We start from the raw sequence: 21,414 nt of genomic DNA on the forward strand, positions 1-21,414 counted from the left end.
GTGCCCGCCCCTTGAATGTCCAGGCTGCTGTTGATGAGCCTGGATAGCCTGTCCTGAAACCTCTGGCCACCCAGGTGGCGGGGCTGCTAGCTGCTGTTGTCCAGCCTCTCAGGACAAAAAGCAGACCACACCCAGCCGGCGCCATGAGGGTGAGAGCACAGTGGTGTCTCTCTGGGGTAGCCTGGGGCCAAGCTGACCCTATGAGGACGGTGCTGTCGCTCCTCACACAAGGGTCTGCCTTCCTGAGGCGCTTGGTACCACGCGCCCCATCCTTTCTCCGTCACCAGCAGGGCTCATCCCTGCTCAGAGTAGCAACAGTGGGATCCTTCTTCCCTCCTTCCCCGTGAGGTCAGCCCCTTTCTTCCCTGCTGGACCCAGGGAGGGACGGAGGCAGCAGAAAGGCTGAAGATGGTTCACCTGTCTCCACCTGTGTCCGTGGATAAAGGTCCCTCACCCAGGTGAGAAAGAACCCGCTCGGCTCTTCCTGGAACCAGGAAATCTGTTTTTCATTAGACGATTGCATCTACCTGGTCGGCCGAGGCGACCGATCCCAGCCAGGTGGGTCCTCGGCCTTACTCGTCACTTACACAACAGCAGCTCCAGCATCCCTCTCCATCCCAGCCCTTTTCCTTGAGTTTGGGGTCCTGCGTACAAGTGCCCGTGTCCCTTTATGTGTCACCCCTGCACCGGGCATGCAGTAGGGGCTCCGAAGATGGCGTGAGCATTGTAACGCAGAGAAGATAATGTGGACGGAGGTGATAGGAAGTGGCCTCTGTGGGGAGGAAGGAGGAGCCAGGAGCAGGTGTGCACAGGGGCCTTGCCCGAGTCCTGCCCACAGCGCTCCTGCCCCGGGGGACCAGCCTCTTACTTTCCTGGCCCCACTCTCCCGCCTCAGAATCCGAGCTGGCTGAGAACCGCTCCCTGGCCGAGAGCCCTTTCTGGCCATCACTTCGTAACAGACCCCCTCTTAGAAAGCTGACAGATGTGTGGCTTCTGGACTCAGCCTGAGCGTTCCCGAAGCCCCTCCATACTGGTGGGTGTGTTAGCTGCTATGGGGGCCCTGCCCTCGGAAAGCACAGCCCCACAAACCCCCAGCTTTATGTCAGCGCATGTTGCCAGGGCTCACCTCAGGCTCCTGTTGCAGCATTTCCTTCTGCCCCTATTCCCACCATCCATTCTTTCAGGCTGACTCATCTGGGGAAGAGATAAAGGTGGGCTAAGTGTCGAGAACCCTACTAGGTGCGCCCGCTGCAAACACAGGAAACACTGCATTTGTCCAGCTGTGTGAGCAGCGAGTGCAAACAGGTCTCAGAACCTGCCCCAGGAGGCCCTCAGAACGTGGTCGCCTTCCCTCTTCTCCTGGGCCGCAGGTTTCTGTCTTCCCTGTCACCCCCTCTCGACCCTCACCCCAGTCACTTCATAGAGGGCACTTTGTGCATCTCCACAGCTGTTCGCAGACCTTCACGTGTGCGTGTCAGCCGTCAGCGTGATGGCCTGCACACGCTATTGATTTAATGACAACCGTCACTGCTAGGAATTGACCTAATGTTTTCATTACACTAAAAATGCTTTAACAAGTTCATTCAGAATTCGGCAACGGTGAGGATCTGCTCCGTTTTGATCACGTCCCCGGAAGGAGGGTGACTTGTAAGGACCTTCTGGGATAAGAGCTGCCCCACGACACAGACACACACAGCCTCCGGCTGCGTCATCAGCTTCCCTACAGAAACCAGAGACGCCCCTTCTCTGTCAGGCCTTTCTGCTTAGAAACACGCAGTCTGGCTGCTGTGACAGAGGCTCCCTCAGCGTCACAGTGTCCCCATCCTCAGGGCCCGGCCTCTTTCGCTCCCTCCGCCAGCAAGGGGCCCTTGAAAGCCTCGCCTCCTCCTGCCTTCCTGCCCTGCTGCCCGTCTGCACGTGGCTCGTGGCTCGGTGTTTTCTACCTGATCCCCCCACTTCCTTCTGGGCTTTCCCTGCGCATTCAGAGTATCAGGGTAGTGATGGGAGCCTGCACCCCGAGCGCTCAGGGAGACAGTCTCCACCTCCGCCTGCCCTTCACGTGCTGGTGCACCCTGGCCTGGGCCCCCTAGCTCTCGGAGGTGCTGGTCTGGCTGCCGCTGGGCCTCGCAGAGCCATGACGCCTGCCTGTCCGGCCTCAGTGCCCTCCCTCTCCCAAGCTCAGGTCCCTGGCCCGGCCTGGAACACAGGGCCAGCCTTTGGCTCTGAGCCGTCCTGAGCTGGCAGTCAGCTGGTCACCTAGCTCCCCCCATGATGGGACCGGCTGCGTCATGTGCGAGGCCCAGTGCGAGATGCAAACGCAGGGTCCCTGGTCACAAATTGGTAAGAATCTCAAGACGGTGCCAGCAGGACAGTAACGACACCAGCACCACCCTGAGGCCCCCAACGGCAGAGGCCAAAGAGCCTGGAGGGGCCTGACCAGCACCCAGACGTGAGGACACGCGTGGCAGCAGGACTTCCACCCACAGCTTACTGGTCAGGACGAGTCACGTGCCTGGGGAGTCATGAGCCGAACGGCATGCGTGACCAACACGCCTGTAAAGACATGTCAGGTCCAAGCACAAGCGCAGATGCCCAGGTGGTAAATGCCATCATGTGCCATCACCCTAGACCCTCCTCCACTTCTAGGGCGTGAAATCATCCTGGGTCTCCCTGCACACCTCCTTCCCCACGTGGTCACAGAAGCTACTGGATCTGAAAACAAACAAAACAGGCAAACCCGCATCAACCATCCTCCCCCAGCCTCTAAGTTCTAAATTCTTAGTTGATTTGAACATACATTGCAAAAGAGTTTTTCCAAATGTGGCCAGTGAAATGTCTGTGCGATTTGGGGGCAGTGGTGAGATCACAGCCCCCCTTTCCCATCCGTCAGCCCCCACCACACACCATGTCCCCGGGGAGAGTTCTAGACCCAACAATCCCAATGACCTTGAACCACATCATGGTCATTTTAACCCACAGGGACCCACTGAAATAGCTCTGTCCTATGCCTCGTGAAAACAGGTAGGTGAGAAATAGCCCGCTTGATGCTTCTAGACTTTTCCTAACATTACCAAGTCTTACAGAAGAGAAATGTAATACTCAAAAAACAGACTAAAAACTTTCAGAATAATGGGATGGGAAGTACCTGAATAGAAGGGGTCCTCAGTGAGGGCTAAGAGGCACGGTAGTTGGTTGGATTTTTGCTTCCCTGAAGGCCGACCGAGACGCTTTTTTGGTTAGTCCCAGACATCAGCAACTGTAGATTTGTCCCCATTTCTCCTGGAGTGAACAGCACTTGCTGAGCAGAATTATCTCCGCCTTAGTGACTAAAGGCCTTTGTTATCTTGAACACCAAAGATGACTGAGTGAGCCGGGAGATAAATAGGATTATAGTGAATCTAGAATGTTCCCTGGAAAACAAAGGCTACCACCAAGTCCTCATGTTGCCTCTTCTTCCCCAAAGGAAAATGCTGAGTAACTGGGATTTGCCTGTTCAACTTAAAAATACGACTTACACGCATGTTCCTTTCCTCCATCCATCTCTCATCCCTGCCTCCCCCACCCAGAGCACCTTCGAGTTGTTAAAATGAGTTCTTCTCACTGTGATTCTGATTTCAGACCTGGAAAATGTAATTTGGGTTAAAACTCAATGGGGAGTCGCTCAGGCGGGTGGGTTGCCGTGGTGATGGCTTGAGGAGGGGGATGTATGGTCGGAGGTATTTGGGTATTTGCAGAGCCTCCGGGCTGGGCTTTGTCTCAGCACCAGCTGGTGAGCCTCCTCCTCCCAGCACCCCCTGCCCCCCACCTGCTGCCTCCCTGAATCGCTGCCCAGTGCTGAGATTAGACTGAGGAAGGGCATTTCCTGGGGTGTCAGGGCTGGCACATCCTTGCTAACAGAACCCTCTTCTTGTTCAGCGATACAGCGGCCACGTGCTTCTTAGCCCCAGAGAGTGAGAGTCAATTGGTCTAAGCTAAACATAGTAATTTATTTCCCTGCCGGTGGGTGACTGGGTCATTCAGGCCATGGGACAGTTCCGGCCCATGAGAGTAGGAGGAAGTCTGCCGGGGGCATTGGGACTGTGTTCCCTGCAAATACAAGTGGACAGGGGAGGAAACCCTCGTCTAGGACTCTAGATGTAGGAGTCTGAGGGCCTGAAGCTTAGGACCACGGACGTACCGCAGCTCACAACTGTGCGGGAAAGCCCAGGGCGTTACAAAGACCAGAGCTAGGATGTCACGAGGTCCTGAGTTAACCAACCCTGGAGTTGCCAACCTGTGGAGTCTGGTATGTGGAAATGAACTTTTCCCCTTATGGCTGAAACGTGTTCCCCCAAAATTCATGTGTTGAGGTCCTAAGAATATAATCGCATTTGGAGATAAGGTCTTTAAAGAGATACATAAATTAAAATGTGGTCTTTAAGGACCCAAGCCCTAATGAGGATTAGGGTTGCAATCAACAACCAATATAACCAACAACTCCCAATTCAATATGACTGGTCTCCTTATGAGAGGAAGAGATTTAAACGCAGACATGTGCAGGCACAGAGGACGCAGGGAGAGGACAGAGACACACAAGCCAAGGACAGAGGCCTCAGAATGAAACCAGCCCTGCCAACACCGTGGTCGTGGACTTCCCGCCTCGGACAATCTAGCTCCGTCGTGTAAGCCGCGCCATCCGCATACTCTGTGACAGCAGCCCTAGGAAACGCATGCACCCCTGAAGCCAATACAGGCTTAGGAAGCAAGTGACATGCCTAACTCAAAATGGCTTCAACAGCGAGGAGAAGATGGGTGAAATCACCCAAGTCAGGAAGAGAGCCGCCTGTGGTGGTCTCAGCACTGCCAGCAGACGCGCAGGCGCCTCCAGCTTCCTGCCCGCTCAGCTTGCTGGCTCGGGCCTCAGGCTGCTGCCTCGCGGTGCCAGGGTGGCTGCCACATTCCCAGCTGCCTCCTGCGGGCAGCACTGTGCAGAGGCAGCCAGGAGCCCTTGGAACGTCCCTGCTTTGTGAAAGGGAGGAAAAGCCTCTCACCACGTCTCAGTGGCCAGAACTACGATGCATGCTCATCCCAAAGTGACAACTGGCAACATGCGTGGAATGGCTGCAGTCAGATTGACCTGGGGAGGCGCCAGTTTTCAGACACAAATGGCTGCCAACAACTGAAGGTGAATGGCGCTGTATTAACACAGAAGGACAAAAGTGGACTAGAAGTGGTGGTTGGGATGCAGGGTCTGCCCACCTGCACGTTAGTCACCAATCGTACTGATCAGCTCCCAAATGGCTCTTGAATCCACTGACTTCTCTGCATCTGCTCTTCCGTTACTAGAATCCAAGCCACAGTCATGTCCTGCTGGGACTGGTGCAGTAGCTGTCAGCAGGCTCACCTGCACTCACCCTGGTCCCTTCCAGTCTCTTCTCTTAACCACAGCCTCCATGATCTTTGAAAAACGCAAATTTCATCAACTCTCACCTTACTCAAAATACTACAGTGGTTCCACATGGCTTAGCATAATCACACACTTCCTTGGCTCTCCCCGCAAAGCTCTGCCTGGTCTGGCTCCGGCCACCCTCCGCAGCCTCACATGTCACACCCCCTACATGCTCCCTCAGGCACACGGGCTGTAGTGTTGATTGACCCTCCCGTGTTACACTTTCCCACACTGGTGTTTTCGCATATGCTGTTCCCTCTCTGAGGACGCTGTTCCCTGTTCTTTACCAGGGAGATGCCTGCTTATCCTTCAGGTCTTACCATCCCTTTCTTAGGACCCCCCCCCCCCGTCTTCCTGACAAGCTCCAGCCCACCTGTGTACAGCCACCTGTACCTGGCAACCCGCCCACACTGAGGCCTAAACATGCACTGATTAGGCCTCTCACGGGTCCGCTGGTCTCACCTGCGCTCACTCCTGCAGCTGTCCTGCAGGGTCCCCCGGGGCTGGGTGAGCTAAGATGACTTCCTCGCATGCCTGGGGCTTGGATGCTGCTTCTTGCCATGTCCCCATTCCCACGTGGCTGCTTGTCATTCAGCAGTCCCGTCTGGGCTCCTGACGTGGTGGCCAGAGCATTCCAAGAGGGCGCAGGTGAAAGCCGCAAGGCTCCTGAGGGTTGGCCCCTCGCATTTGCACAACGCTGCTCCCCGCTCCCCACACTTTCCTGGTCACAGTGGCCGCGGGCCAGCCCAGCTCGGAGGAGATGGGAAATGATGCAATAGTGCGGTCTCAGTTTCTAATCCCGGTTGTCACTTGGGTTCTCCTGACGTCATGACGCTGATGTCCTTTGTGCCGATGGCCACCCCTCGGCCCGCACAGCCGTCAGTGTGGGGCAGGACGTGACTGCCTGTGCTCCGTCACGGCCCCAGCACCGGGGACAGTGCGCAGCATCAGGGCTGAAACATTGGTTGAGTGAGTGAACGAATAAAACACAATTATGAACCAGGGTAACTCAAAAAGGCAGCTATACTGCGAACGAGGATAACTTGGGAAGCTAAATTAGCCATCTTTTAAACATTTGGAACAACCTGACATGCTCAGACAGAAGAGTTAGAGAAATGATGGTGCATCTGCTTGACGGGATGTTATGTAACAATTTTATAATAGTCACAATTACGCAGCAAGTTGAGAATACACTTAGGATGTAAAACGGAACAGGAAAATGAGAGAATACATGGTTTATAATAATGCCTTTCCGTCACGCCAATACATCTTTCTGCTCTCATTTCTGCCATCAGCATGCCTCACCTCCTGGGGGTGGTTGTCTGGGTCCCAACTGGCGGTGGTGGCCCAGTCCCCTTGTGTGAATACTTGTGCCGTGGTGGGTTCAGGCTTCCTGTGTGATGTCACTGATGGCAGCACTGGGAAGGGACGCACACAACCTGCTCTGTCCACTCCAGCACCTGAGCCCCCAGGGACCATGGCGTCCACTACCATCCCCCCCCATTTCCAAATCTCACCCGAAGAAAGAGAAAGAGAGAAAGGGAAGGAGGGAGGAGGCAGACAGACGGGAGAGGTTGGCGGGCCCAGCTGGGAGGAGGGCTCGCCCTCTGGCAGGCAACGTGACCTGCCAACCCCCCCCCGAGGCTCCACTCCTGCCGCCTGCTCTAATAAACTCGAAACTCCAGTGACTGAAGTGAAGGTTTCAGATTAACATTTAAATTAATGCCGGACTAGAAATCTGGAGGCCCAGGTCGCTGATGTGAGCCTGTTAACTTGTTCTGTGACCTGGGGCAGAAATTTTAAATGATCTTTTCTGATCGAGCCACCACCCTCCGTGGGGAGGTCAGGGCCGCAGACCTGGAGGACCTCACCCCCACCTCCTGTCCTAAAAGCCGCCTTCCCTGTGGGTGGGGCCACCCGTGGACCAGTGAGTGTGGCCCCTCCCCCACTGGGGGCTGAGACTCCAGGCGGCCCCCACCACCTCCACCCTGACCACTGAGGGCGCTTGGTGACATTGCTGTCACCGCTATCCACTCAGCCATTCTAGGGGGAGCCTCTTCAAGGAGTGGGGTGTCAACATGTAACCCCAGAGCCCCGGGGCCGGGAATCTCAGAGCCTGCCCGGCAGCCCTGTGGGTCCCGGAGAGCTGAGAGCACCCCAGACTCACCGGGGTCGAAACATGGGGCTGCAGACACAGAGATGCTGAGGACCCAGGTTCCCAGGTGGGTCACCAGGTCAAGCTGGGGATCCCAGGAACCTGGGCTCTTCTAGCGGAGGTGGAGAAGGGACCGCCTGACGGACGCGTGGCTGCGTGTACGTGCTAGGTACCATCTAGACTTGGTCCTCACCCTGCAATGAGGATAGAACTTGATGCACAGCAGCCGGGATGAAGCCAGGCGGCCAGGACCCGCAGCCAGGGACGACGAACGCAGGGCCACATGCTGTCCCCCAGCCCCATGTCCTCTGAGAGCCGCATGCCCAGCCAGAGCACAGAGCCACGCGGACCCCTGGTGGTGGCCCTGGCGTCCCGTCCCTGCTCTCTGGGACCCTTAACTGGCCTGCCCTTCCCTCTCAGGCCGGAAGAGCCCGGGGGCCAGAGCAGCCACCACTCCTCGCACTGACCGTGTCCTGCTCTGTCCTGCTCTGTGTCCAAGAGCCCAGTTCCCACCGTCTTCCCTGTCACGGGAGCAAGGATGGCGGGAACCTCCAGAAAAATCACGTCCCCTCCTCCCCTGCCCCTGTCCAGCCCTCAGCATGCGGTGGTCACCTCACTTTCCTCCCGAGGCGGTCTGCCACCTGTGAGGTGTGGCAGGTGTGCCCCTGGCGAAAGCCCTCCCACCGAGAGCAGACACGTTTCCTGCCTCCGCCCTGGGTCAGATGCGCCATCACCTGGGAGCCTAGTGGACAGGAGAGGAGAGCAGAGCAGCCACGTGGAGGGTGGGAAATCGCTGCCCAGGTGTCAGGAGGTTGGCCCCGCCGTCCCCAGGGCCCCAGGCCCCGCATCCTTCCCCATCTCACCATGCCCTAGTCTTGATGGCCAGAGCTGAAGCCAGGGAAGTGTGTTTGCCAAGTGTGTGGGTGCAAGTTCCTTCCCTGGGGGTGAAGGGGCACCAGCAGGAGGCGGCATGCGGCCCTGCACAGGACAGACAGCGCTATGTGGGGGGCCAGGGGCCTTGGACGCCTCCAGCAGTGGGGCCACAACCCTTCCTGCTGGCGGTGGCCTTGGGGGCCAGGCTGCTCTTCTGGGAGGTCCAGGGACCCGGCAGCACTGGGTGCCACTTGTTGGACTTCCGGGTAATCTCGGTGACCGGCTACAGCTCCCACGAATGGAGGGTCACCCGACCAGTGGGACGTGGTCAGGGCAGCGCCGGGCCTTGTGTGGTCCCAGGCCTGAGTCCTCAGTCTCCGCATTGACATGCGGCTTGGGACGCGGGCCTCTGTGGCCTGTGGACACACTCACGGGCCTGCACTGAGTACGCTCGGGAGTGACCCCTGCGGAAAGCTGTACCCGGAGCGTAGTGCGCAGTCTGCAGCGCTGCTGTCTCCATGGTTTTGGTGGCCTGTGTTGTCATCAACTCAGTCTGAGCCAGCAGTCACCACGTTCTGAAGTATAATCAGGAAATACACGAACATCAGGGTCAGCGGAGCCAGAATCCAAATTCTGGGCCTCTAAACGCTGTGCTGTTTGACCAAAGGCCCCTGAAATACCATGCCTGAGCAAGACGGACCACGTCCAGGCCTCATGCTGCAGGCGAGGGGGCCTGACTCGGGGACACCTAACCTTATGAGGCTGGTCCCCACTGTCCGGCATCCAGTCAGAGCAAAGGCGGCAAGTCCCAAGTCAGTTCCCTGTGAGGCACACGAGACATCATTCCACTCATGTCTCTGAGAATTAGTTGGGCAGCCTGCCCGGGAAGAAGGGGTGAAATCGGCCATAAAGCCCACAAAGGTGAGTTTTTAAATCCCTGAGATTTTAACTCTAGCCCAAGGGTGTCTCTGGGAGCAGGGTCCGGTTTTAAACAAACCTCTTCCACAGTGTGGGGGCTCCTTGGGTGTCCTTAATGCGACCCGGTGGGTGTCAGGATCTGTGAGAGACACAGAGCACTGGTGTCTTTATTCTTTAAAACAACAGATTTTAAGGGAAAAACTAACACGCATGTGATTTGAAAAACACAAAGAGAGCAAAAGGGTTGACAAAGAAAACTAGTCCCAGTCTGGCTGTCGGAAACCCACGCGGGTGCAGAGGCAGTGGGAGCGTAGGAGCCTGTCCTGGGGACTGGGGACTGGGGACGCGCTGACACTGCAGCCAGCGGAGGCTCAGAGGGGCCTTGCTCTGCCTGCTGGAGGTGACAGATGCTTTGTGCCTTGTGCAGCATGCAGGGCCCTGATGGATGAGGTGGAGTACGACGTCACCGAGGCTCGGCAGAAGAAGATCAAGGTGGGCTCCTTCCGAATCAATCCTGATGGGACGCAGGAGAGGAAAAAGGTAGCGGAAAAGAAATGATGTGCCGGTGTATAATTGCGGATGTGGGCAATTACCAACCATTTATCCAAACAGCGGTTGGTCTTAATCTTCTAACCTTTCTCTTGTTCAGGGTATCAGCTCTAAATTGCTTCTGAGTCCTAAGGGACCCAAAGTAATCTTTACGCTTGAAATTGAAGTATCTCTCCCAGCACCTAAATTTTGTGTCTTGTCATGTCGGAAGACGTTTCGGCACTATTGTTCGTCAGGATAAAAATAGCGCTTCTGTGGTTTTTGGGCAAGACCAGCAGGGCGCCCAAAGTGGCTGCAGGGGCTGCCCAGGGTCACTCAAAGGCTGAGCGCCCACCCCTAGGCTGCCCCCCAAGATCCACAGGGATTTCTAGTGGGGCCAGGATGCAAGACCCATCTGCAGGACAGACTCGGGCACTTGCATGAGAGGCAGGAGAAAGTTCTCCCTCCGTGGAGACAACTTAGAGAAGGGGCTGCCCCTGAGCTTATGATGGTGGGGCAGGAAACGGGGGTCTGAGAAGCTAGGAGGGAGGACGGGATGGGACCACTGTGCATTAAGGGCTCCCGTCTCCTGCCCCACCTGGTACTCAGGTGGGAAGTACTCAGAGCAGGTAAGCCAATGTCGATGTCATCCTAAGCGAAATATAATTGGAAAAGTTGTCCCCGATAACGTCTGCCTCACTCAGGGCCACACGGAGATTGGTTGTGGATTTCTTGCTGTTGGTCCCAGCGCAGTGCACCCTGTTTTAGAGCAAATGATTGAGGGGGGCTGTCTCCTTTTCCACCTCTTTCTGGAATCATGTGTCCCTTCAGGATGATGGGTGGGAGGGTCGGACGCCCTTTCCGGAAGGCCGAGTGTGATGCTCTGATTTGCCTTAGTAAGGAGGACCCCCAGAAGGACCTCGGGACGTTTTCTGAAGAGGGTGGGGGGCCCAGGGGTCTTTCTTGGGCTCATTGCCTCCCGAAGTTACACACAGGACAGACCGTTACAGTCGGTCCGTTCGGAAACTTTTGCAGGGAGGGTGGTGACAACTCTGCCAGCTGTGCACGTCCACGGCCGCTCTGTTACAGACTCGTCCCCTGTGTCCAGGTGTCCCCAGGTCCGCATGGTCACAGGCCCCACAGGGAAGAGGCAGCCCTGGGCACCGAGGGTCAGCAGGGGCCTGGCAGGAAGTGTATGCAGGCCAACGCAGCTTGGGAAGTAAATAGAGTGCTGATACCATAAGGGGTTAAAATGTGGGTTTTCCTGAGCCACTCGTCGGACACCTGACCAGGAGGAAGGAAGAGTCTTTCTCTAGAGGGTGAAAGGGCAAAAGACAGGAGCTGCAGGGTCATGGCCGAGGGACGTGGCAGGGACGAGACGCCATCCCTGAGGAAGGACCGGGAGGAAGCTGGCGGTTCTTTATTGAGAAGCTGATCTATGACAGGGGGCTTTTAAATGACTTCCAGTCCTGACAGTGACCTGCAAAGTACATACAACCCCTGTTTTCTGATGGGAACATGCAGAGCCGGTTAAGAGGCATCTGGTAAATGGAGGGCTTCAGGGGCTGCGATGGTGCACGGCTGGGCCCGCTGTCCTTCACGCGGCTTTGCGGTCTGGCTGGAGGTCAGTTCTTCTGCCTCTGGCCAACTCACAGCAGAGTGACCCCAACGGCTCTGTGCTTTAAAGAATCCGCGATCCTCCCCAGGAAACTGCTGGAACGTCTGGCTTCCACCCACTCAGAAAACTCTCCCCTGCCGTGATTCAAACCCGGTGGCATTGTTTTCTTGGGCCAGCCGGCTGCTCGGCCAAACTGGAAATGCAGGGGGGCTGACAGCATGAAGGCAGGGCCTTCAACGGCCCGTCTTGGATGGGGGCCAGGCCGTTGTGCCCGTGGAGTTGGTCTAGAGGCATTTCCTTCTGCTGTGAGTGCCGGGATGCGTGTGCTCGGCGTGACTTGGGAGACAAAAGAAGCACGTGGTTTGGGCCGGCTGCCCTGGTCGGCAAAGGCCTCAGATGCCAGGGGCGTTTCCTGGGTCCCAGGGACACAGCTGCCCCGAGCAGTGACATGACACATCTTCCTGCCCTTTTTTGCTTTTTCTTCTCCTTGTTTGTTCTCTGTTTCCCCAAGGATGGCAGGAAGCACTGAGCTGAGGGAGGTGCCATCCTCTGCCTGGGCAGGGCCATTCCCTCTGCGTCAGCATGGCACCGGGGCCAGTCCAGGGGGCCGCAGTGCACACAGGGGACGTGTGACCAGCTGCTCTAGGCCAGGCCTTGCTTGGTGAGAAGATTTAAGGGGGCTTCAATCACGTGACATGGCACACCGCTGGGTCTGTCCCAGCACTGCTTGTACCGGCTGCAAACACTGCAGATGCTGCATTTGCCTTAGCGAGTCGGGGATGGGCCGTCCTGCCACTTGTTTCTGAGGGGGGACCTTGTCCCCACTATTTACTTGGTGCTGCATGCCCCACCACCCTGTCTGCTCCCACACGGCCCACATCTCCCCCCGATGAGCTGCGTCCCCCCATCTTAGCCTCCCTTCCCAGAGAACGTTCCCGACCAGAGAGTACAAACCTCCTCCAGCACCAGCTTCTCTGAACTCCATCCTCCAGCAGAAGGCACTCGCCTCAGCTTCCAGTGCCCGCCCACCTGGGCCGGGGCTGAACGGCTTCTGAGACCTGCTGGGCTGTTGAGTTGTTCACCCCAGGCTGGAGTCCCTCCTGTCACAGAGCAGACAGAGAGAGCCTCTGTGAGAGGGTCACCAGAGTGTGGTACAGGAAGGTGGGAGCTGCCAGTGTGGGAAGGCCTGGATGGGGCCCAAAGGGGGGCCCACAGGCGATCAGGGGACTGTTTGTAGCCCTGGGGCGGAGAAAGGCACGTTTCACCTGCTAACAGTTTGCCCCCAGATGCGTGCGGCCCAGGTGTGGAGGGCTCAGTGCTGTTCCTGGCGAGACCAGCAGGGGGCGCTTTCCCCCCAGGGCTCTGTCCTCACCAGGGGCCTCAACAAGGGGTTAACCCAGCTCCCCCGCCCCAAACCACAGGGATTAAAAATTCATGCCGTCCCCAGAGGATGTGGGGTGGAGGGGTGAGAAAAATTAAAAGGGAAAGAGATTATTTTTAATCCTCTTGGTGGATGTTGAAACAATGAAGGGAGAGTAAAGCCGCTGAAGGTTTGTCCCGTTAGATTGAAGCATAAAGGACAGACAGACTGCCCCAGGAGCAGGGAATCCCAAACTGCAGATTTTCTCCTCGAAACAGGAAAATGTCCTAATCCCACAGAGCTTGCTTCTGCTGTGAAAGGTGCTCAGACTTTCATAACGCCTGACTGTCTGGGCCGGGCCCCTGGGCTCCTGGGCTCCTCAGACAGTGGGCTACAGGGCTGGGAGCCCCAGTAGGTTTTCAGCAGATTCCAGGGGGGTCGAAGGTCAGACTAGGGGACACTCACGTGTCCGATGGTGGCTCTACTTAGGGTTTTCACATTTTCACTTCATTAAAAATTTTAAAGTACCGAAGTATCCCATGGCAATTTTAACTAGAAATACACAGAGAAAAAGTTCTTAATCCACACTTCCCCCCTCTCACTCCCTTCCCATCTCCGATAAAGGGAGGTCCCTGGTTATGACCTGTGTGGGCCTTGTCCCTCCTGCCACACGGCTTTGGGCGTCTCCTCCTGGTTTAAGAAGGTTTACCAAGAGTTTTCTGACTTCCAACAGTTTGTGCTTTTGTGATTAAGCATTGACTCTATATGGGATGTGGTTTTGGGGTGTGGTGTGAGGTACGGTCCAGCTGGCTTTCCCTCCAGGTTTAAACGAGTCCCATGCACTGGCACCATTGATCAAACATACCGTACGCCCCCTCTTCATTGAGTTAGAAGGACACTTTGTCGGCTTTTTACAGAAATGACTCCGACAGAAACGGAAATGCAAAGCCCTCACGCATTCTGAACATCAGAACTATTTTTGTACCTTTTTCAGAGCATTTCTTCAATTCTTAGAGATTTTATTCTAGTTATTTGTGTACAGCCACCGCCCCCCCCCCCCCGTGACCCACAGCTTCACTCTCTGTGGTTTCAGTTACCCGTGGACAACGGCAGTCTGAAAGTATTAAATGGAAAATTCTAGAAATAAACAATTCATAAGTTCTGAGTGAACGAACTCTCTCACCATCCCATTCCATCCTGCTCATCATCGCCTCGTCCAGCATCCGCACGCTGTAGATGGTACCTTCCTGTTAGCGCTTTGTAGCTGTCTTGGTTATCAGATCAATTGTGGGGGGAGGAGGGGGAGAGAGAGAGAGAGAGCGAGAGAGAGAGAGAGAGAGAGAGAGAGAGAGAGAGAGAGAGAGAACAGTCACATAACTTTCAGTATAGATACTGTTATAATTGCTCTGTTATTATTAGCTATTGTTGTTAATCTCTCACTGCGCCTAACTTATCAAGTTTATCATAGGGATGTATGTCTAGGAAAAAGCATAGTGTATGTAGGGTTCAGTTCAGTACTATCCGTGGCTTCAGGCATCCACTGGGGGTCTTGGCATGCATCCCCCCAGATGGGGGGGACCCCTGAACTGACTACCTCACTATCCTGATTCCATCTTTTATCTTGTCCCCGCTCCGGACACCACGTAGCACAATGATTTGTTCATACTGCACTCTGTTTTCTGTGAAATGAAATAATACAAAAGCAAACGTTTGCTTGATAGGTGTGTCACTTGCTCTCCACTGGTTCTGTGAGGTGTTTGGGGCTGATGTCCTCTGTTTTGTGAACACCCTCGGAAGGGACAGGAAGCCGAGAAAGAAAGAGGACTGGTCACCTGTTAGCCTCCTGGGCGCTTACTCTGACGATGCTATGACATCTGCGGGATCGGCATGGGCTGCGTAGGCCTAGCAGGATAGCAAAGGGTCTGTGGGGTCAGACTGGGGTTCTAGACGAGACGGGGCCGTGTGGCTTGGTGCTCTGCTCAGTCCTATTTTCCAGACAGCGGCTGATTGCAGCCGTGTCCGGTCCGCGGAGGTGAGCCTGAGATGGGTCCCTGCACCGCCAGCTCCACCTTCTCCCCTCGGCTCCCACACACACTCTGCTGCCACTCGTGCTGGCCGGGACGGACTCCAAAATCGATGACATGTACACACGAACACAGGCGCGCTGTTCTCATTAATCAAACATTCTGGTGATGAGAGAGAACCGCGACTTCAGCACTGGGGCATATAGAAAGATTAAATGCTATACTACCCTCAGGGAGAAGAAATAAAACAGATGATTCAAAACCCCTGAACAGATAAAAATTACAATTATCAGAGGGCATAAAGTGATGGGAGAGAATTAAAGATTACAGTAGCTTAGCACAGAATTCGGGTTAATTAACCACAGGCTGCCCCTGCCTGTGTTTCCTTTTATCAATACAAACAAAACTTAATGATAGATGGAGCCACATACCACTGGCCTGCTAGCTGCTGCCTAACTGACCTACGTGTCCCCTGGGCCCTGAGGAGGACGGAGAGCACTCCTTTTGTCACCGAGACCCTGGAGGACATGCGTCTATGCCCCTGCCGGGTAGCTCACAGCGCCCACCTTCTCACCGCCCACTCTGGCCCACAGAGGTGCGGGGGCTCTGGACTCCATCCATCCATTAGGTATCAGGTCTTCATTTCCGAAGCCAGACCTGCTGTCCCCTAGCCCTGCCGTGACCACACCCTGGGGGGCTAACCCAGAAACTGATTCTCACAGCTCAGGAGGCCACAAGTCCAAACCCAAGGTGTTGACAAGGTTGGTTCTCTCTCAGAAAATCGACTCCCTGCCTCTCAGCTTCTTGTGGTGGCTGGCAGTTCTTGGCTTGGAGACATAGGTCCCCAACTTTTGCATCCATTGGCACATGGCATCCCCTCTGACTGTGTCTCATTTCCAGTTTCTAAGTCATTTGGATTAGAACCCATCCAAATTGAATATGACTCAATTAATTACAAAGCCCAGGCACTGGGGGTTTGGATGTGAGCATATCTTTTGTGGGGACATAGTTTGACCCAAAACAGGCTCTAGAGTTGACAACCCCAGGCCTCCCAGCTCTGTCTTTCTGGTTCCATGAGGCCTAGCGGGTTTGTCTTCCACCTCACCTTCCCCCCAGGTGCTCGCAGTGATGGGGGTGCTGCAAGGGGGGTGATGAGCCCTCTGCAGCCCCTCATCTTGTTCACAGGCCACTAAGTGAGTGCAGCTCAGAGCTGCCCCGTGGGGCTGCATGTCCCACCCCCACGTCGCATGGTGGCCGGTGGCACCTTCACCCTCCAGATCAGCAATAAAGGAGTTAAAGGAAACAAACCCTAACACTGGCCTCTGAGGGCCCCATGCAGACCCCCTGAGGGTACATGGCAGGACGCCACCTACTCTTTGTCCCTGATTTCTGAGTGTGTTTACCCTACGTGACATTGCTCTCATCCAGGCTGGTTCAGACCACTTGGCAAGAAAAATTTCACAGGGCTGGTGTTAGACGCCACACACAAGTCTAAATACATAATGCATTTGGTAATTCTGTCACACTCAAAACAAGCTGTCAGAAGGCCTGGCATGACTTATCCTTAATAAATCCTTAGTCCTGTTAATTACTCCTCATTCCCTGAATAAGGATTGTGTGAGTCCACAAATCGGGTGAAGAATGGGGGACAATGGGGATGCCTTTAGAGCATTGCCACTGTTTCTCCCTGGGGACAAAGGCCGTGGGGACCGAGGTGGCCCCACATGGAGGGAGGCTGGGTTAATGTGCCGCTTTGAGTCGGGCTCTGGCTCTGGAACCTTTGGAGCGAAAGCGCCACGTTGATTGTTGTTGAGGAAGCTCAGGAGGGGAGGCTGAGCTCCGTGACACCCACTGTTCCAGAAGCAGTGGCTTTGGGCGCCTCTGTGGTGCTGCAGGCGACAGGCGTGAGGTGGGGAGGACTCCACCCAGCCTGGGGGCGGGGCTCTCCCTTTGGCCCCCACACCCAGAGAAGGGCTTAGCTTCAGGCTGCTGTCTGTCCGTCCTCTGGTTTCAGCTACAGACGTCCTGTGACCTTGACCTTGAGCAGGGGTGGGAGCCCTTAGAGGGCTGCAAGCTGGCATTGCCATCATGCCAGCAGAGGTGGGCCTCACTGGTGGACAGAGGGCATTTCCATGTGAGAGGCCATAGGCAGAGGACCGCAGCACGTCCACAAGGAAATCAGTCCTCACGTATTGACGGGGTCTCCACCATGGAGCTGGCTGCGTAGTGCTGGTGGAGACACAGGCCTGGGGGCTCTGTCACATCTCAGTGCCCCCCAAAGCCCACCGTGAGTTTCCTGAGGCCTTCTTTTCCTGGCAACACTTGAGAGCAATACCCACATGCCCAGGGTGTGGGGAGGGCTGGACCAAGTCCGCTGTGAGGTTGCACTCCTGGGCCGGCCCAGAGGGGCTCTCGGTGAGAGCTGCTTTCGTCCCCAGTTGTGCCAGCCTGGGTAAAAGTAGCTTTACTCTCCATCTGGGGCCATGCAGCTCGCCCACTGTGTGTGTGTGTGTGTGTGTGTGTGTGTGTGTGTGTGCATACGTGTGTGTTAAACACATTTAGAAGAACCGTTCTCACAGCCTCCAGGAGATAAGCTCTGTTGGCGTCCAGATGTGTGGGAGCAGGAGATATGGAAACAGGACCATGTCATGCAGGTGGGGGGCGGGCTGACATCACATGATGGGACAGCAGGCAAAAGGGCTGGGCGCACCAGAGCGGGACTGGGCAAGTGCCTTCTGGAAAGAGCCTGACAGACCATATTCTAGGTTCTGCGGGCCCAGTGGCCACTACTGAATGCTGGGCCGTGCGCACCGGGGAAGGCAGGGCCATGTCCCGTAAAACTTTATTGTGGACCCTGAAATTGGAATTCTGTATCATTTTCACATGTCACAAGATAGTCTTCTTCCTTTGATTTTTTTCAGCCATTTATAAATGTGCAAACCAGTCTTTGCTCATGGGCTGTGCATAAACGGGCGATGGCCCCGGGGTCCCGAGAGGGAGGGCCCCTTCCAAAGCCAGCATGCTCTCTGTGTGATTTCAGGTGAGGGGCCAGATCACAAGTTCTGAGAGGACAGGGACCTCCTTTGTTTTGTTCACTGCTGTCTCCTCGTGTCTAGCACAACACCCAGCACATAGTAGGTGCTCAGCACGCAGTAGGCGAGTGATTGAACTTCACCACTTAGGTTAGTGACTCGTACGGGACTCACTACTTCTGTAGTTGTCTCTTCGTCCAACAGTCTTGGGTCTCCTGCCTGTGCAGGAACTTCGCCCCGCCCAGTGGAACACAGCATGTGTCTGTCCCTGCTGCCGTCAGTCCCCAGCTCAGTGCTCAGCAAATGGAGTTTAGCGAGTGCTCTTGGCCTCTGCAGTCATACAGCCCAGCAGGTAATGTCCATGCGAGGCTCATTCCAGCCGCCGCCAAGGATCCTGGGACCCAGGAGGACGGCGGACTAAGATTTCTTCTCTTCAGGACCTTCAGGGGGAGTATTTCTCAGCCCCATTTAGAACTGTAACCCTCCTCCAAAGTCTGGGTAGTAACCAGCAGATAGATAATATTTACCAAAATGCACAGAGAATCAGGAGGGAAGAGATTTAATGTTACCGTTTGGGATTATTAATTGTTAAATAGTGGAAAAGGATTCAGTTCAAATGGAGCCAAGGGATGGTGCATCTATGTGCTTTCAGAAACATTATCAGGGGCCAAAGTGAGCAAAGCCATGTGAAGTGCTCAGGCGAGACCCGTGGTCCCTGCCAGGTGGCGCTGAGAAATGCCTCCAGCCCAGGCGCGGGGCCTCTCGCTGATAAATCTAAACTATTGATCCTTCCATGGTCTGCCTGCAGCTCGGAACGCAGAGGGGAAACCACGCCCCAAGGCTTCTGAGCTGTCCTCATGTGCGGTGGCCTTGTGGCAGCGGTCCCCTTTACGGAAACCATGGAAGAGATTCAGTGACTTGGTGCGGAGATGTCCTTCTGTCAGTCTAAACAGGTTTCATGCCTCGACCAGAAATATCAGCCTATCACACAAAACATATGGAAAGGTGTATCAGGGAGGACTGACCCCACAATTAGGAAGAGGCCCTGAGGAAATAATCCAACGGGACGAGAAACACCGCATATCCAAAAATGCCTTTTAAAATGTGGGCAAAACCCTAAGTGTCGCAAAGCCAAGGAGCTGTGAGGTGGCTGTAAACTCCCGGAGCAATCGGTCGCCGTCGAATACAGATGTGGAGACTGAGTGACACCAGAAGAAGGGCCTTCAGGAAGCAGTCGGGCTACGTGTGAGTGAGGCTGCAAAGGGACAGGGGGGTCGTCAGGATGCTTTCCCCCTCGTGTTGGAGTCCATTGCTTGGGTGACAACAGCAGTTTACCGAACGCTTAGCTTGGGCACAAGCTGAAGACCCGTGGTCACTCATGACCCTAAGTGAGGTCCAGTGGACAAAACGAAAACATTGTCTTTAGCCAGAACAAAGCTGATGTCTTAGTAGTGTCTTGCTTTGCTACAGATGAAGGTTGGGTTTGGTCTTCAGCAGTCCGTACATTTGGCACCTGCTATTTCGAGGCCAGAAGAGGGACAAGGAACTGGAATCCGAGAGTCATCGGCAAAGCAAAGACAGAGACGCCCCTTTTCCTCCTGCCCCTGAGGCCTGGCGGTCCCTTCAGCACATCACGAATTGCCCCCTTTGCACCTGAAGCTATGACGTCTCTGGTCATCACCCTGAGGCTGACGAGGTCAAAACTGAGTGTTTCCAAGACAAAGAAGCTTCTGAGCCAGGGGAGGCAGAGCATCTCTAGAGTTAAGTGTCAAAGCCATTCCCATGTGGCTTGACCTGGACTTGATGTGTCAGTGGAAGCACTGATCTCTCCTGTTCCCACCGTTTGTCACCCCAGGGCCGCAGGTCTGTGGGCTGGGAGAAAGGAATGTGCGTGGTCAGGCTTCCAGCCCAGAAGTGCAAGTCCCTGCACCAGCCTGTCTCAGCCAAGGCAGACTGAGGACCCATGCCACTCACCCTCCTGGTGCCAGTCTGGGGAGCAGAGGGCAGGTCCAAAACACACAAGAGAAATCAGGCCACAGAGAATGTGCAAGCCCATTGCTTAGAGACTGCCGAGCCCAGCAGTATAAGGAGAGGTCCCACGGTAGGCAGTGCTGCGATGGCCTGTGTCGTCCTTCCTGGCTTCTCTGTTTTCTTGCTGTATTGGTGAAAGATCGCGTTTTCTAATGAGGGACAGGGTGCCTCGCTAAGTGCGGCGCTGATCATGGTAATGGGAGCTTGTGGCTCTGCCAAAGGGGCTGTGGGCACTGTTTGGGTCTGAGGACAGGGCATCGCACGTTGTGTCTCCATGGACGAGCCTGTCCCACATGGCCCCCTCCAGTCGCTGCTGGAGTGCTCTTTCTAGGGAGAGCACCGCAGCAGAAAAGAAAAGGTCCGCCCCGGGAGCTGCCCACGGGTCGCCACCACCACGACCCCATCACCGGGGTTCGAAGCAGCTCTTCCCAAATGTCCCTTCGCGCACGGCCGGCCGCCCGAGGGGCTTGTCCACATGCAGAGTCTGACAGAGCGGGTGTGGTGGGGACGCCCGTGCTGCCGCCCTGCCGCCCTGACGCCCACCTTGGCAGCGATGAGATGGAGAAGATGGCAGGGGAAGGGGTGGCAGCGAGCGCCTCGCAGGTGAACTTCCCAGGGCCCACTGCGTGGAGGCAGCCAGTCTGCCTTACCTCTCAGAACAGGAGACCGTGAAGGGCGCGCGCGGTCTCCCCTCCGTCCAGCCCAGCGGAAAGGCGAGGACAGGATCGGCTGCTGCTCCTTATACCTGCGTCACTTTAAAGGCGTTTACAAACTTCAACAGCGTCCATCAGAGAGAAAGTAATATAACACTTTGCGTGTAATTGTTGTGTCAAATTCTCAGAGGATTTTCGTATCCGTTCCTTGGCCTGATGAGATATAGAAGGGTGATTTTTGTCCCAATTTTACAGGCAGGGACTCTGCAAGAGCGGGGAGGCCTGCTGCTGGCCCAGACCTGAACGTGACGCCAGACTGGGAGGGAGGTGTTGGCAGGCTGTGCACAGGGCACCTTCCTGCAGTGACTGGTCAGTCGGCGGATCTCAGCCGCTGCACGTGACTGAGCTTTCCTCTCCCCAAATGTGTGGGCTGTGCTCTAACTGGTGTAAACAGAGGAGGGGGGACACTCACTCACACAGGGACACACAGGGACACACATTCATGTACAGGGCACACATGCTCAGACACATGCACACAGACACACACTGTGCACACACACATTCATTCACACACGCACATACGGACATGTACTTGGAATATTCCTGGAGGTGGGAGAGTGGGGGGGGCCTTAGGAGCTGGGGTAGGTGTCAGCCTTACTTTTTACTCTACCTTTTTGTTCCTTTGGGATTTTCTGTTTTTAAATCAAGTGAGTATGTTACTTTTTCTATTTAAAAAATATGGTTCAAGAAAGTGAGAGCTTTCTTTCTAGCCTGTGGCAACCAATGTGTGTGCG

General features: G+C 55.4%; 1 long non-coding RNA gene across 2 annotated transcripts; it reads right to left on the reverse strand.

Annotated features, from left to right (window-relative positions):
* Window positions 1-5,885: 5,885 nt before the first annotated feature.
* On the reverse strand, window positions 5,886-21,035 carry LOC141567549 (uncharacterized). 2 transcript variants are annotated; one of them, XR_012490281.2, is made up of 7 exons: window positions 14,713-21,035; window positions 14,064-14,148; window positions 12,475-12,620; window positions 9,454-9,513; window positions 9,210-9,277; window positions 7,596-9,031; window positions 5,886-6,846 (listed from the first exon to the last, which is right to left on the reverse strand). It is a non-coding gene; the product is annotated as an uncharacterized LOC141567549 (long non-coding RNA). The 2 variants fall into 2 exon arrangements; XR_012490280.2 differs by having other exon boundaries at window positions 5,886-9,031; window positions 14,713-21,032.
* Window positions 21,036-21,414: the final 379 nt, after the last annotated feature.

The sequence above is a fragment of the Rhinolophus sinicus genome, chromosome 8 (genome assembly GCF_057876585.1).
Source record: "Rhinolophus sinicus isolate RSI-liver-muscle chromosome 8, RSI-T2T, whole genome shotgun sequence".
Taxonomy (NCBI): domain Eukaryota; kingdom Metazoa; phylum Chordata; class Mammalia; order Chiroptera; family Rhinolophidae; genus Rhinolophus; species Rhinolophus sinicus.